Here is a 15,954-nt window from a genome sequence, read left to right on the forward strand (position 1 = left end):
TCCCACCTCCCAGGTTGGTGTCCTAACTTCAGAGTTATGCTCTCTTTCTGGCCCAATGACTATTTAAGTATTTATCCACTGTGGAACAGTCCTGAGGGCATCACCCTGGCAGGTGAGAGACCCGGGTTCCTGGCTCCAATCACTCTATTAATCCACAGTGGAACCGCTTCAACAGGAGAGGCTGAAGGAGCCCCACATCACAACATCCCATAGCTCAGTGGTTAGAAAGTCCCCTGAGAGGGGGAAGACTGCCTGCTTAAATCCTTTCTTCCCCTCTACAGGAGAGAAAAGGTGTGTGTGCTAACCACTAGGCTAAAAGTTGTAAAGTGGGCATGTTCTCTTTCGGCCATTTTGTGGCACGAGGCAGGTGTGTAACTCATTCCCCTAAGAACCACCTTAGATGCCTAAGCTCCTTTGCGCTTTGTGGCTCTCTGCAGGCTGGACATAGTCACCCATCTCCTGAGAGGGGCTGGGCTTAGCATACACTCATCTAGTCAGCATACACTCATTGGCTAGCTTAGGCAACTCCTGGCTTTCGTTGATCTCATTCTTAAGCACTTCTCTCTCCCCATTTATTGTGTTGGCACCTGATTTGGCTTTGTGGATTGCAGTGTCATTCCTGTGATTTTTCTAGTTGCCTAAAAGTTAGGCACCATGACACTCAATGTTGCAATCCCAACGTCCCTTTGTTGATCCCACCCTAAGCACCTAACTGAGATAACTTAGCACCTATCAATGGATGGCTCCTTCCCATACTACTAATGAGGGCAGGCAGGTGAGCATTTTGAGATCCAGTATATATCAATTTGATCTGCTTGTCATTTCACTCTTCCATTTTTTCTTTCTTCTCTATTTTCATTTTCTTCTTCTATCTATCTATCTATCTATCTATCTATCTATCTATCTATCTATCTATCTATCTATCATATGCAAGATTTAGATTGTATTAAATGTTAATCAATTGCCAAGACCTGGGGGGATTTAGTTTGGGTCTTTTCCCCCACTCAAATAATTATTTATATGTGCTATCATAAGTTGGAGATCCTTGTGCATCTGAAACTCAGTAAAAATATATTAGAAAAAAAAAGATTTAAGACCAAATTCTGGTCTCATTTACACTAGAGAATTCAGTGAAGTTCTTCTGGATTTAAACCTGTGTAAGTGAAAGCAGAATTTGGCTATAGTATGTGTTCTGTCAATGAAAGAAGACCATAGTCACCTTTGGGACAATGGTCAATTATAAAACCATTAGGCTGCTTTTCCTGTGCAGGTGGTGCAGTGTCATATCAAGTGTTTAGTCTCATCAAACATCTGACTCGCTGGATGTGCAAATTTCCCAGTCTCTCTGTATTATTTTGCAATGAGGGAGGAGAAATTACAAGTTTAAAATTAGAAAATGACCTGAGCCACAAAGTTCAAATCCAGATTGGAATTTTCAGTGTTCAGGGGTATTTTGTTCTGGGGTTTTGGTTCAGGCCCATGCATAGCTAAAATGGAACAGAAGTGAATTGGTAGAGTTGTGTTTGGTTTCTGCTCGGCACCAGTCAGGATCTGCATATTAAATATTCACCAGTGTAAAAAGAAGTTGGACGTTTCTCCATAAATGCATGCAATATTCCAAAGAACAGCAGGAATAGCATTTACAGTATCCTCCTGACCTGTAATTCACCTCATCATTTTTCAGTACATAAACTACGGCACATCTTAGATGTGACATACCATAACTTGATGCAAGCCAGTGCAACCACACACCAGGTTCATTTAAACAAATACCTCCTCCTCATTTAACAAATGGGTAGAACTGCTTGCCATCAAAGCTGGCTAAATTTCCTGTACTTCCAGTGGGCACCTGATGCTTGCTGCTACAATGTCTCAGTGACAGTGGCAAAATCTGCAATCTTGTGCAACAATATAAGAAATAATAAAATGTTTAAATTGTACTAAGTGCAATTGTCCTTAAGTGTGGTTATTGTTCATTTTTACCCTGTCAACACTAGTCATAGTTTGATAAAGCCGATACAGTAAAACCCAATCTAGGGATTGTTTTAATATGGCGGGCTATTTTAGATTAAAAGTAGCTTTCTCAAGCTCTGATCCTTGTTGGAGATAGGAGTGTTGCTTTCATGTTGACTGTGGTAGAAGGCACCAGAGATTCCACAGGCAAAGTGACTACAACCCTCTTGGTTGACAAACCAGGGACCTTAGCTTAACTGGCTCTGTGGGTCTGTAACACCTTATACCCTTTGTGGATCATCACAGAGGGAACCTGTAATACACCCTCCCCATTGGGTTATGCTTGTAGAAACACAAATTCTGTCCTTCTCTAAGGAGCCTAGCTTGGTGGAGTAGAGTTTGATAGCTGATAACAATTATCTTATCGAAGCTTTGCCAAAATACAGACATCAGTTACAGATCCATAACTATTATTATTATTATTTATCATTGGAAGAAATTTAGGGAGCCAGAAAATGACACCAGAATAGGAGACAAGAAGGTGTGCTGATGTGAAGCAATTTTGCTGAGCATGCCTGATTAGAATGTAAATGATTGTCGCAACTCAGCTGTGGAATCTGAGCTGTGTACTGCCGTCCTTACTCAGGCCAACCTTCCACTGGGGTGCCAATGGCAGTTTTGTGTTCTGCAGGGTCAGACTCACTGTGTTATTCTTTATATAATCCAAAGGACAAAATGCTTTGCATTTATCTTCTGTATCCTTGTCTACTCTGGCAATTTACAGCGCTGCAACTTTCTGGCTCAGGGGTGTGAAAAAACACTCCCCTGAGCACAGCAAATTTCAGCGCTGTAAAGCGCCAGTGTAAACAGTGCACCAGCGCTGGGAGCCGCGCTCCCAGTGCTGGGAGCTATGCCCCTCCTAGAGCACCGTGACCACACAAGCCATATTAAAGCGCTGCTGTGGCAGTACTTTAGTATTGCCAGTTAGATCTTGTATTTCTGTGTAGGGTAGGAAGATTAATTTTAACTTAATTTTATATGTTGCAATAATTTAGATAAATTACCTCTATGACATACACAACAGAATACTGTAGGCCAGATTTTTCCCCTGCCTAGCAGCCACTTTGCATCAAACTGCTTGTACAAAATGACCCTAATGCTGTTGTAGACAGTCCCATTGTATCCAGATCCTCTGGTGGTGTAGAGCTGGAGTACAAGTTATTACATCACCCCCAGCAGCAAGCTTAAGAGGCATGAGCTGCTGTGACCTTGGCATTCCCTGGCTGATACATCTCCAGCTTGGGGATGCTGGCAACTGGTACAAAGGATCAGGCTGATCTTACTACTAATGATGGAGTGTTGGCCTGGCACCCAGCCAGCCCGGAGATGGGGAGCATAACGGTGGACTGAAGCTCCTTTTGCAATCCCCTCCTGAGATGTGGCATGTAATTCTTGACAGCAGCTGAGGATCCAGATTTGTCTGTTTTACCAGTAGATTAGTAAATAAAAATAAAATTACTAAACATTTAAATTGTAAGTTCTTTGGACCAGGGGCCATCTTTTCTTGTTCTGTGTTTGTCCACAATGGGGTCAGTCCATGACGGGGGCTCATAGGCATTACCACAATACAAATAAATAAATACATACATAAATATTGTTAGTGATAATCATTAATAACAAGGAAGTAAGACTTAAGTCTCCTTTAATTCACCCTGTTGTGCCTATGCGTTGTAGGAATTCCATGTCCAGATACTACAGTGCTTAGCATTAAAGGCATCTCAGTCAAGTGTGTGTTTTTATATAGTACATGTGCTGAAATATCTAAGTATAGCAGGGTTAATTAAGGTCAAAGTTTGTACTTCTAGGTTTAGCCCAGAGTCTTACTGTTATTTTAATGTTTTTTTTCTTTCTTTTTGAACATTATATCCAAAATAAAACAAAAACAACTCCTATTGACATTGAACCACTTCCAAAATCCAGGATTATGAGACATAGACATTAAAAACAAAACCCTGCTATTGACACAGTATCTTGCCTGAAGCTTCTTTGGATCTGGTATGTTGGTGGAGCCATTACAACTCATATATTTTACAAGAAAGTTCCTCTGACTTTATCATCAGGTCCTCCAGATGTGATACCATGTCAGTAGAGAGTTGCGATATTGCATGAATGTAACACATCACTGAATTTTTTCACAATGTAGCTGAAAATATCACAAGAAATGGCTTAGGATGATGGTATGTGAGTGCATACAGATTGTGGTCAACAGATTGTGGGCCATAGTCAACCTGTGAACTCTTTGCCAGAGGATGTTGAAGGCCAAGACTATAACAGGCTTCAAAAAAGAACTAGATAAATTCATGGAGGATAGGTCCATCAATGGCTATTAGCCAGGATGGGCAGGGATGGTGTCACTAGCTTCTGTTTGCCAGAAGCTGGGAATGGGTGACAGGGGATGGATCACTTGATGATTACCTGTTCTGTTCATTCTCTCTGGGGCACCTGGCATTGGCCACTGTTGGAAGACAGGATACTGGGCTAGATGGACCTTTAGTCTGACCTAGTATGGCCATTCTGATGTTTGTATGGTTTTTATTTAAAAGTAGTGAAAGGCTGCAGTCAACGCTAAGAACTAAGGGACATAGTCTGCATTTCTTTTGTTGTTGCCACTGGTTGTTCCTTTTATGCACTGAGAGTAAAATATGCCTTTAAGTGCTTAAAATATGTCTTTAAGTGCTTGCAAAGCCCTGGAATGTGTGGTTTATAACGGTATTAGGAACTGACCCATAATTACAGCAGTGCTACTAGGCACGGCACTAGTAATTTATTTTGTAAGCTCTTGAAATGCTGACTATTACATTCTTTCTTACAGTCTGATTCTGGGTAGGTAATAGCAGGCAGAACAGAGCCCTTTTTCCAGGATTTCTAACAAGGATCTGTTATGCATAAAGTCAGTCTGTATCTGACACAGTCGTCTCATTCTCCATCACTCTTTCATGAACCCCAGCACTGATACCAGCATACCCAGCAGGATTGTGTAATGCCCTAGAATTTTGGCATCCTTCTCTCAGTCTATTCCAAACCAAAGTTTGTATTTGATGGTTTCTGGTCTTAGTCTCTGATTGATAGGAGTATCTCTGCTTATCAGCTAGACTGCCAGCAAATACTATCAGCTGGATTCTCTGGTCCACTAAGACCACTTCATTCTGCAAAAGCAGTGCAAAGTGGCTTTGAGCTGGCTAGAGATAGCCAGTAGACATTTTCCTTGTACAGAGAAACTCTTTCCTGGTGGAAAGCTGGCAGAGATGGTCCTGTAGCCTCCTGTGCCTGCCACCTTCCTATGAATCAAGGAGCCACAACCAGTGGCCCCCCTCTCTCCATGCCATCTGAGCAGAGCTCTGACAGAGTGGAGAATCAAGGCCATGATCTTTGTCTTTGCAGTACATTTGAGGGACTTGCTCAGCCACGTCTTGTGAAAGGAGCAGAAATACTTCTTATTTATGTGGAGAGGGCTAGCATGAGTTCTGAGCATGATTTTAGTCCCATGTAAGCCCTCAATGTCGGATTTAAAAGGGACATAGGTCGTACAAAGAGGTTTTTATTGACTGTCTGCAGAGGGATGAATTTCACTCTACACGAATAAATCCGTGACTATTTTTGTTGTTGTAGGATTACAGAATTTACAATTCAATTAGAATTTTCCAATTAATTAAACTTGACATTATTATACTAAACACAGTATTCTGAAGACTACTTGGATTTCTTTTATAGATAATACAATGTAAAACAAAACTAACATAAAATTAATGAAAATTAGATGTTAAGAAGTGACTTGTATGATTATAATTGCATAATACATTAACAATTACTCAAATGAGATGACTTTTGGTAATTAACTGTGTGAAAGAAAGAAAGAAAGAAAGAAAGAAAGAAAGAAAGAAAGAAAGAAAGAAAGAAAGAAAGAAAGAAAGAAAGAAAGAAAGAAAGAAAGAAAGAAAGAAAGAACTATCTGTTTTAGGAAGCAGCCCATTTACAAACTGCTATTTTCCTTGCAGATGCTGACCAAGTTAAGATACAAACTGAACAATGACTATCCAAAATAACTGCATTGTGGGCGAATGTGGTTAACATGCAGTTGGATATAAAAATCAAATATGACCATGGAGAAACTTCTCCTTTTGGCCACAGATGCACTGATGACATATTCAGAGCTGGAATCTTTCAGAATTAGTACATTAAATAGTGTTACTGTGGTGGAAAATGCAGCTGACAAGGCATCCTCGTGGCTAGTGGCATCATCTGGGAGTCTTGGGTTCAGGAGTAACACCACAACACTCAATCTCTAGGCCACATATTGGAAGAGATGAGTACTAGCTGGATCAGCTACTATAGCATCTCTCACCAGCTTCCTCAACATGTTGGCTGATTCATAAAATGGTATTTATCCAAACAAAAGGGGTTGTTTTTAGATGATTTTCTTACTGACTACACTAGCAGCACTCTGCTTGTATAGTTCTACTGGTATGCTATATCAAAAAAGGGCTTCTAGTGTGGATGCAGCTTATATCAGCAAAGCTGTACTTTATTCCACTCCCTGCCCCAAACAAAACAAGTTATACTGATAAAGTGCAATTGTACTGGTATAATTGAATCTACCCTAGGGGCTTTTGTTGGCACATCTCTGTCTGACAGGGATCACATCTCTTCACACTCTTGACCAACATAGCTATGTTGGCAGAAATCTGTAGTGTAGACCTGGCCTAAGGAGACCAAGCTTAGTTACTAGTAAGTATTAATTATGCTATATTTAATATATAAATTAAATTATATGAATCATTACGAATTATGTTAAAAATACATGGCTTGTTAATTATAGTTACTTATTATGTACGGTTCAAAAGTCATGTTTCAGTAGGCTGAAAGCAGCAACTGGCAAAAGAAAGTGTACATGCAAGTGGTTAGAACAGGGAAATAAGAGTCAGGAGTCTAGAATTCTATCCTTAATTTTGCTATTGACTTGCTTTATAGCATTGGGAAGTAACCATTTCTCTGTGACACACTTCCCAGGGAATAAAAAGGGATAATCAGTTGCCATTCAAGTTTTTGGAAGGGCTCACAAAATGGGTTTCTGAGGCCTCACAACTTCTAGGATAGCCCCACTCCAGCTTAGCCTATTTATAAATAAAAAAGAAGGGGAAGAATGATCACAAAGCCCTGTGTGCTTATCAACACCACAGTAGGATACATGCAAACAGTTTGTGTGAATGTGACAAGAGAAATTTAAATTAATAATCTGCTATACATTTTTAAAATCTTGCTTTTAGTGGTTTGTCTTTCTCCCTCGGTCAAGAAGTAGATAGATGTTTTAAAATCTGCTATGCACGCACATAGAATATAATGTTCTTGTGGAAAACAGTAAAGGAAAAGAAAATGTCTTATAATTTTTTTGATCTGTTATTTTCTGCTACCTTTCCCTAAAATGGTCCAACCTCCTGAATGGAAGGCCCAGCAGGTTTCAAACCCAGGTCCATAGAGCGGTCACCAGTCACTTCTGTGGTGCTACCCAGCAGCAGCTGTAAGTAGCTCACCCTCCACTTCCCATAACCCGCTATGGACACAGACCATAGGAAGTCCCGCCTCAAGGGGTCTGTCAGGCAGCAGCCTCATGGTGCCTGATTGGCTTCCTGCCCTACATAAACCCAAGCCGTGTTCCAAGCAGTGTCCAGGTCATAGTAGGGATCTTCTGTAACTGTTATTACCATTCTACCTCTTGAACTCCTGGTTTTGACCTTGGGGGGTAACTTTCCTCACCTTTCCTGAGTGGAAGTAAATGCACCACAGTGGCAATTATCAAATATGTTTCTTTGGTTGATATTAAAACTCTAAAGTTAACTGACAGAGCAGTAGAGGAAAGTCTCACTTTTTTCATTGGCAAAATTAGCATTTTTTAGTTAAATGTCATCAGAATTCAAATGTTTAGTGGTAAGGAACTATATATTCTGAAATATAGTACAGTCCTAATTATCCTAGTTGTATGTTGGGAGAAATATTATGCAGTGGAACTAGGGAGTGCAGCCAGCCTCAGAATCCCTGTCCAAAAGCACTCTGTGGTTGCATCTACCCTAGAAATTTTCTTACCCATTATTGCCAATGGGTAGTGCTCAATTAGTGCGGACTCCATATTGTCTAACTCTGATCTGAGCCTCCAAGCCATATATGTGGCCATATGTATTTCCCCATTTCACATTCTGTATCCTTCCTCCTCCTTTTAGTGGCTGTTTGGAGTGTGTCTGTCTAATTGTGGTGGGTTATCCCTTGGTTGTGAACTGTCCTATGGAAGACCCTTAATCTGTCTTAATAGCTTTTACCCTGTCCTTCATGGATCTCTTTTTGAATCTGACCCTAATGGAGTGTAAAGTGTAGGATGCGGTTAAAAGCTTTCTGGGCAGCTTTACTGAATATTTTAAACGTATGCTTTTCACCCATGCATACAGGAAGGTGATCATGAGCTGCAGGTGTACCTTTCATCATCATATTGCCATTTTCTAAAGACTCAACACTTGGTTGTGGTTGTTGCTGTTTGCCAGTGTGTTCAATTTCCAATGCACTTTGAACACTTCAGTATACTCTGCGGCAGCAAAACGCTTTCTTTTTCACGTGCTTTTGTGCTTCTTTTCTCAATGTTTTAAAATTCAAGTGCGTGTAATGAACAGAGAGGACAACCAGGGCCTTGGAGATTTTCAGCTTATTCTAGAGAACAAGCACTTGCTCTTGCTCTCTTTCTAACATATACACATAAAGGATTACAAACAAATAGCAGGTCATAGGTGCCCTTGTTTATCCTTTATTTATCATCTTCTACTCATCTTTTTAAAAGCAAATAAAGTTTCTCTGCAGGCTGGAACATGACACATGTACAGATGATTTTTTTTTATCTAAGTCCTGCCCTAGTTTTAAGGCTGCACGTCTCTCCTTGAGGTGAAAATCCCATATGATAAACGTTTCATGAATTGGGCTTTCAGGATTATAACTGAGAAAAAATAGTGACTTATAAAGGTGTTCTTTCATGCATAAGGAGAGAGGTTTATCCAGCTTGATCCTATTATGGACTCTGTTAGCACAGCTTATAACGTTACCATGGCAATGCTCTCTAATACTGCTGTATTAAAGGTCTGTCACCATTTCTTAAAAATGCATCTTTTTAAACAACCCCCATACATCCTGCCCTCTACTCTCTCCACTCAAAAATAAGATCATATATATACTTACTTTGAACAATTCCCCTTGACTAAACCAGGCACATAGATATTTATAACTGTTGTTGTGTGAGTATGTAGGCTGCATTATGCACACTGGAAATAGACAAAAGGATTAAAGACATCTAAAAGAGAAAATAGAATGACATTGATCTTAGGCCATGGTATAAAAATGACAACTTCATGGACAGAATAAGTGTCTGTTTCTATCGTGTATCTTTATTTTTGTTTTGCCACATCACACCCTGCCTCAAACCAAAGGAAGGAATAAGACTGTAGGCTTAAATTTCATACTCTACAATAAACTTATTTTTAAAAACTCTTCTGGTAGGATTGATGGTTTGGATCCCAGAGGGAAAAGGATTAAATCACAATCTAAATTAATCCTTACAATGCTTGGATGTATTTTACTTGTAATTGTTGACACAGTTGAAATTAATTTCCAGCACTTTATTTTAAACAGTGGGACCATTTTCAATATCCAGATTAGAGAATTACATTGATAAGAAACCTTTCTGCATCAGAAATGTTGGGCTCTCTCTGGTCCCTCCCAGTGACTCTGAACTCTAAGGGCTAGATACTCTCCATGAGATCTAAGTTGACTTGCAATATAGAAATGTCTCTTTCCAAGGGTGAAATCCTGGTCCCTTTGAAGTCAATGACAATACGCCATTGACTTCAAGAAGGCCAGGATTTCACCCCAGCTGACTTCATGTTGCAGACAGGGTCTTACAAAGTTTTCATAACTCCACTTCGAGGCCGATGGATCTCCAGAAGAAAGCGTAATCTGGCTGAAAAGGAACATTTTAGTATAGCTGATCAACCCTCTTCAACAACATCCACAGATAAGGCATTAAGTAATTGGCTACATATGTATTTTATTTACCAGTGTTAAGACAACAAAGCAAACAACAATCAAGGACAGAAAGTTAATGACAAGCACTCCCTGGAGGTTAAGTTTTACAAGAATTAGATGGCAAGTTTCAAAAGATATAATAACTCTCCTATGCATCTTACATATAGGGAGAAGAACCCATGTTCCTCTAGGAAGTCACTAGTATCCAAACATTGAACTCTCAGCATGAAGACACTTAGGAACAGGTGTCCAGGGATTGGGGTAGCAGCCACGAGCCCCCCAAATTAGGAAACCACAAAAGTCAATTAATGTCCCCTTTGCCTCCCCACCTTTTAGACCTATGCCAAATGCAGCTCAGACAGCATGGAGGATCTGTGCTTTAATTTTTAAAATATACCAAATACATGTGCTCATATTTACAAATATGTAATACACATGCAAACAACTGTGCACATTTTGAAAGTTGACTAAAGATTTGACATTTTACTTAGCATTACCTAGTACATATTCCCAGGTGTGGGGCGAAGCCTTGTAAACACACAGTGTTTCAAACAAAGATCAATGACATTAAAACATTTAAAAAATGCTAGATTAATTCAAACCAAACTTTGAAAGCCTGGAAATTCAAGGTTAAGGTTAAAGTTTAAAACCAACCGTCTGAAAGTCAGGCATTTTCCTGAGCCTAAAGAAAACATTTTTGTTATCTAGTTTCCATGTATTCTTTTCAGCTGCTTATCTGACATTTTTAATAGCTTATAACATACAGATATCTAAATGTAACTTCCTAACAAGCACATACAAGCCATGTTCCAACCTCCCCTCCAAACACACTAGATCCCCATTCTAATCATCTGATTCCATGAAGACAGATCAAGATCTGAAATAATTGCAGTGAAGAGACATAAAATCAAAAGTCAAGATTGAAATCAATAAGAATTCTGGACACTCAGCTCCTCACAGGAGGCACTCCGTGTTCTGCAGGCGGCTAGAGCTAGCCTTATAAGTCTTGTGGAGCTTATAAGAAAACTTTTTTTTTTAAATCTGTACTCTGGCTGCAAGTAGTTCATTGTACTGATTATCAAAATCCTGCTTATGATCTAGCTCATTCTCATATTGCCAGTTTGCTTGTTCCTAATGTCCTCTCATGAACATTAAGATCCTCTGATTAGGATCATTAAGATTAAACTCCTTTTGCTCTTGAGCTTTTGCAGGTATTGGAAAATCACTTATCCTATTAATGGAAAACTTGAAAAAATATCACTTGAATTTTATATCAGCAGTGCACTTGATAATTAAAATTGAATAACCAATTTATCAAGTTTTCAATTCTTTGTTAGATTTTCTTTCGTTTTAATGGTCAAAATGTATAAACTCGTTACTTTGTTTATATGTGTCTAATTTGGGTGTGGGGGCATTGGAGAGAATAAAAAGAACAAAAAATAACCAATAAGAGAAGATGGTGTCTTAAAACCTCTGTCAGAGATACTTCACATAAAACCTAAAATTAGGAGCAAGCTCACTACGGAGCGAAAAAGCACTAATGAGAGAGAAATAATAATATTTGAGGCCTGTACCTGGCCTGGGTCACAATCACTCCATAATTGAATTATAACCCCTCTAAGTCAATGAGGCATTGAAAACACATCCCAGCAGCTCAAGGAAAGTTAGAATAGTGCCCAGATAACAGTAGTCTGATCCTGCAAGCAAACATAGATTTTAGTCAACAGGATAGATTAGAGTAATTAAATGGTCATTCATGTTCCATATAAACATCAAACCATCATCTATATGTTGCTCATCCCAGACAATGGAGGTAAGAGGAATGTGACAGGTGTGCATCACAGCTTGTCTCCATAGTTTGAAGTACCTTTACTGCTACTTCAATTAGAACTCCACCGCTTTGACCAATCATCTTTGATTTCGCTCACGGGCTTCCTGTCCTTAAATGCGTCATGTTCAGATTTCTTGTCTGCACATTTGATGCCCTGCTTAATTTCAGCAGACATACATGTAGCAATCAGTTCTTCCTATTCTCTCTTCACACCATACATCATAGCAGCCCTCACTATTTACTTTCCCTTCCTCTACTTTTCCACTCTCAGCTTTGTGTCCTCTTCTCTGTTAGGTGCTGAGCACCTGCAACTCCCATGATTTCCTTTGATGGGATGGCTTCAAAGGGGGATGTAGGAGGCCAGTAACTATTAAATGCAGGCCTCAACTACCCTTGCTCTTCTCCATAAACCCACTTTTCCCACAAATCCTTTCTTTCCTAATCTCCGCACACTTCTTTCCCAGGCTTGAACTGTTGCCCATGTTTGATTTTTGTTACCATTATCCTTATTTTAAGGCAACTATTCTCAATTTATCAAAATATTTGCAAACTTGGACCTTCAGATGTTTCACTGCTACTAGTTACCTAAATAACAACAACTGCCAAAAATGCCCGCTTTCATCTATGACTAGCCAGGAGACTCTGCCCTTCTTGACAAAGGCAGACTTCATCATGATGATCGATGTATATGTGACCTCCAGGCTTGATTATTGCCATGTGCTGTATCTAGTGGTGAATGTGATAATCTAGAATAGGGTTGGGCAAACTTTTTGGCCTGAGGGCCGCATTGGGTTTTGGAAATTGTATGGAGGGTCGGTTAGGGGAAGGGGTCGTGGCCCGGCCTCCACCCCCATCTGCCCCCCCGGGACTCCTGCCTCATCCAACCACCCCTTCTCCTTGTACCCTGACTGCCCCGGGAACCCCTGCCCCTTACTTCCCCTCACCATCCCATCCACCACCACCCCCTCATTCCTAACTGCCTCCCCTGGGACCCCTGCCCCATCCAACCTCCCTGTTTGTTTTCGCTGATTCATAGTTCCACATTTGTGGATTTGGATAGGTGCTGCTTTGTTCTTTTATAAGTTAATTTTATTTATTTTGAAAAGCCTTGTCTTTTTGATGGGCGGGGGGATGCAGGGTGAAAGCACACATAGCATATTTACTCTTTCCTCCTTGATCCTGCGGAAGGCCATATTTTTCTATCACTAGCACTTGCTGGCCTCCTCTTGACCTATGCCTGTTGCACATCTCTTCTTACCTGAGATTGTAAAATCTGTCTAATAAGGAGACAAACATCAAGTTCAGCTTCCTGGGTTGTCCACTGCATCCTCATGAAGCACCTAATCCAGTTCTGTTCTGTTCTATTTAGGTTTTATGTTCTGCACCGTACACCATACACCACAGTAAGAGAGTTATGCTTCTGACTGCAGTGGGAGTAGGAGCAGAGCTTTCATTTTCTTTGCTGCATTATAGAGAACAATATCTTGTTCCTCAATCTTGCCCCCAGGCTCTACCCTGCCTGCTGATTGTTTAAAAAGAGCACTACAATTTAATGGAAGTTTTATTACAAATAAACTATTTCAACCAGACAAGAGTGCACACTACTCAGTAGCAATAGTTAAATTGCAAAGATAACAACTTTTCCTGTAGCCAGCAGTTCTTTAAATAGCCAGTGTTGCAGATATGAGAGATGTCAAGAAAGACAAAGAATACAGCAGCCTAATACTACAGAGCCAGAGAAAAACACACTCTGAAATTAACTTGTTTTCAATCACCTCCACCCCAGGTAAGACATAGACATATTGAATGAATAAAATTAACAAAGACAATCATGGATTAGTCATGTTAAATTAGTTTGAAGATCCACAAAATAACCTAGTTTATCAACATTCCTGGATATTACATTACAAACTAAAGGTTATTTAGTCTATTATGGGGACTGGAGATATGATTTTCCTGCACTGTTCTCTGATCATATTACTATTGAGAAACTTCTCATACGCAAGTTGATGTTGGGAGGCTTTTTATGAACCTCTGCTGACTGCAGATTTGATAAACAAACTTTTGACTCCAAAGTCTTCCTATTTTTTCCTCACAAAGGATTTTAACATGGGATCTTATTCACTTCAGAAAAATCTTGATAGACCTGATCAGTAAAGGAAGATGAAATCCATCCTCCCGGTTGCAGTGTAGACACACCTTCAAACAAATTAAACTCTTCTTTTTTTCTGCTACAGGCAAACTAGCTCCTTCTTTGGGAAAATGATCTGTGCAGTGAACATGTTTATAGTCTGCTGTTGACAATGTTTGGTGAGCCGTCTATTCTGTTTTAGCATTCTGCAACTGTCAGTCATCAGCTACTGGCCACTTTGGCATACTGAAAGTTTATTGTCATTTTTACTAAAAGTAACATTATTGGTTTTGACATGAAGGGTTTGAGTGCTTTTTTTTTTTTTTTTTTCTAGAAAAGATCACAATGAGGATAATTTGTTGTTACTCTTTAGGAAAACTAAATAAGTATTGTACAAGCTTGTACAAGCTGTCTAATTTTAAGAACTAAGGGAAAAGTTCCCTTACCAGTATGCACTGTGATCCAATTGCTTGTGTTCTTTCCTTCTGCCCAGACTCTCTGTGCTTTGGGATAGGTCTGTGCTGATATTGGGAGGTGTGATTGCAGCAAGTGAGGACATACCTAAGCTAGACCAAAGCTAGCTCAAGTAACAATAGCAGTGAAGCCAAGGTAGCATGGCTGGCTTCACAGGCTAGCCCTGCCCACCCAGGATTCTTGAGTACATACCGAGGCTCCACTGCAACTTTCACTCGAGCTAGCTTAGGTACCTCTACAGGTGGTCCATTCACTCCTCCCGGTTGCAGTGTAGACACACCTTCAAATAAATGTTTGTTACTTCTGTCAGATATTGAAGAACTGTGTGGGATTTCTAAGGCACAGCCTCACCATTCTCAGCTTACATCTTATAAGGACCAAAACAGACAACGGAAAAAAGCATACAAAATTGTTAAGAATTACCCCCCCATGGCGTATACAGTATTCTTGCTTAGTTAGCATTTTGAATGGTTCCTCCTGTAAATATACTATCTCAAAGCCAGTTGGAGAAGAAAAGAAAGGCCAGCCATTCGATCATTCTTTTAGAATCATTTCCCCAGGACTCTCAGCCCCCAATGCTGCCCCTATTGAAGTCAATAACAAAACTTCCCATGATTTTAGTGGTGCGGGACAGGGCCCTATGATTTTAATATCTAACAATTCCTACTGAATTCTAAGCTTCTCTGTTTTCACTACTTATTTATGTATAGTCCCTCTTTTCTTAGTGTAGGGTCATTATGAGGTACTCCAGAAGTCTCACTTTGCCTTTCTCCTAAGTACAAGAGACACAGATAATTACTTCTCAGAGATTCCTTTCAGCTATATTTGCATGTGTTTTTTACCATTATTTAATGATTGTCTAAAATGTCTTGCTTTGAACTAACTCAAGAAATGGATTCTTCTGCCTTCTGTATTCTATGTGGTTCACAGTAGGTGTTAATTTAAAATTTCTTAGAATCCTGTTATTCATTGGCATATCTTCTTAAAAGCCACAGCAGAGGGCTTAATTAGTATATTGACTATAGTTGAAAAATTTCTTGTTATATCACAGGATTTCTTTGATTAAAATTAATTTGTAGCCTCTATTATAAGTTTCAGATTATACTGCTTTTTTCTTAAGGCTCAAATGAAACTAATCACTTACTGTTCATGGTCTTAATCCAATTAAACACATTGTGTGGTCAGGATTTCCTAAAGTGACTCATTCATAACTCTATTGAATTGAAAAGGATATGTGTAAATTGACATTTAACTTAACTCAGAGACTTCTGACTTTTTTATCTGGCATCTTGATTGGGACCACTGAGCATGTGTATACACTCTCGCCACATAAGACAACAGTTCCTCTCTTTTACTCTATCTCTCTTCCTACACAGGACATATGAAAGAATGTAGGTCATACTTACAGGATAGGAGACTGTATTTTGGAAAACCGTGACTCTGAGAAGGACAC

The sequence above is a fragment of the Chrysemys picta genome, chromosome 6 (genome assembly GCF_011386835.1).
Source record: "Chrysemys picta bellii isolate R12L10 chromosome 6, ASM1138683v2, whole genome shotgun sequence".
Lineage (NCBI taxonomy): Eukaryota > Metazoa > Chordata > Testudines > Emydidae > Chrysemys > Chrysemys picta.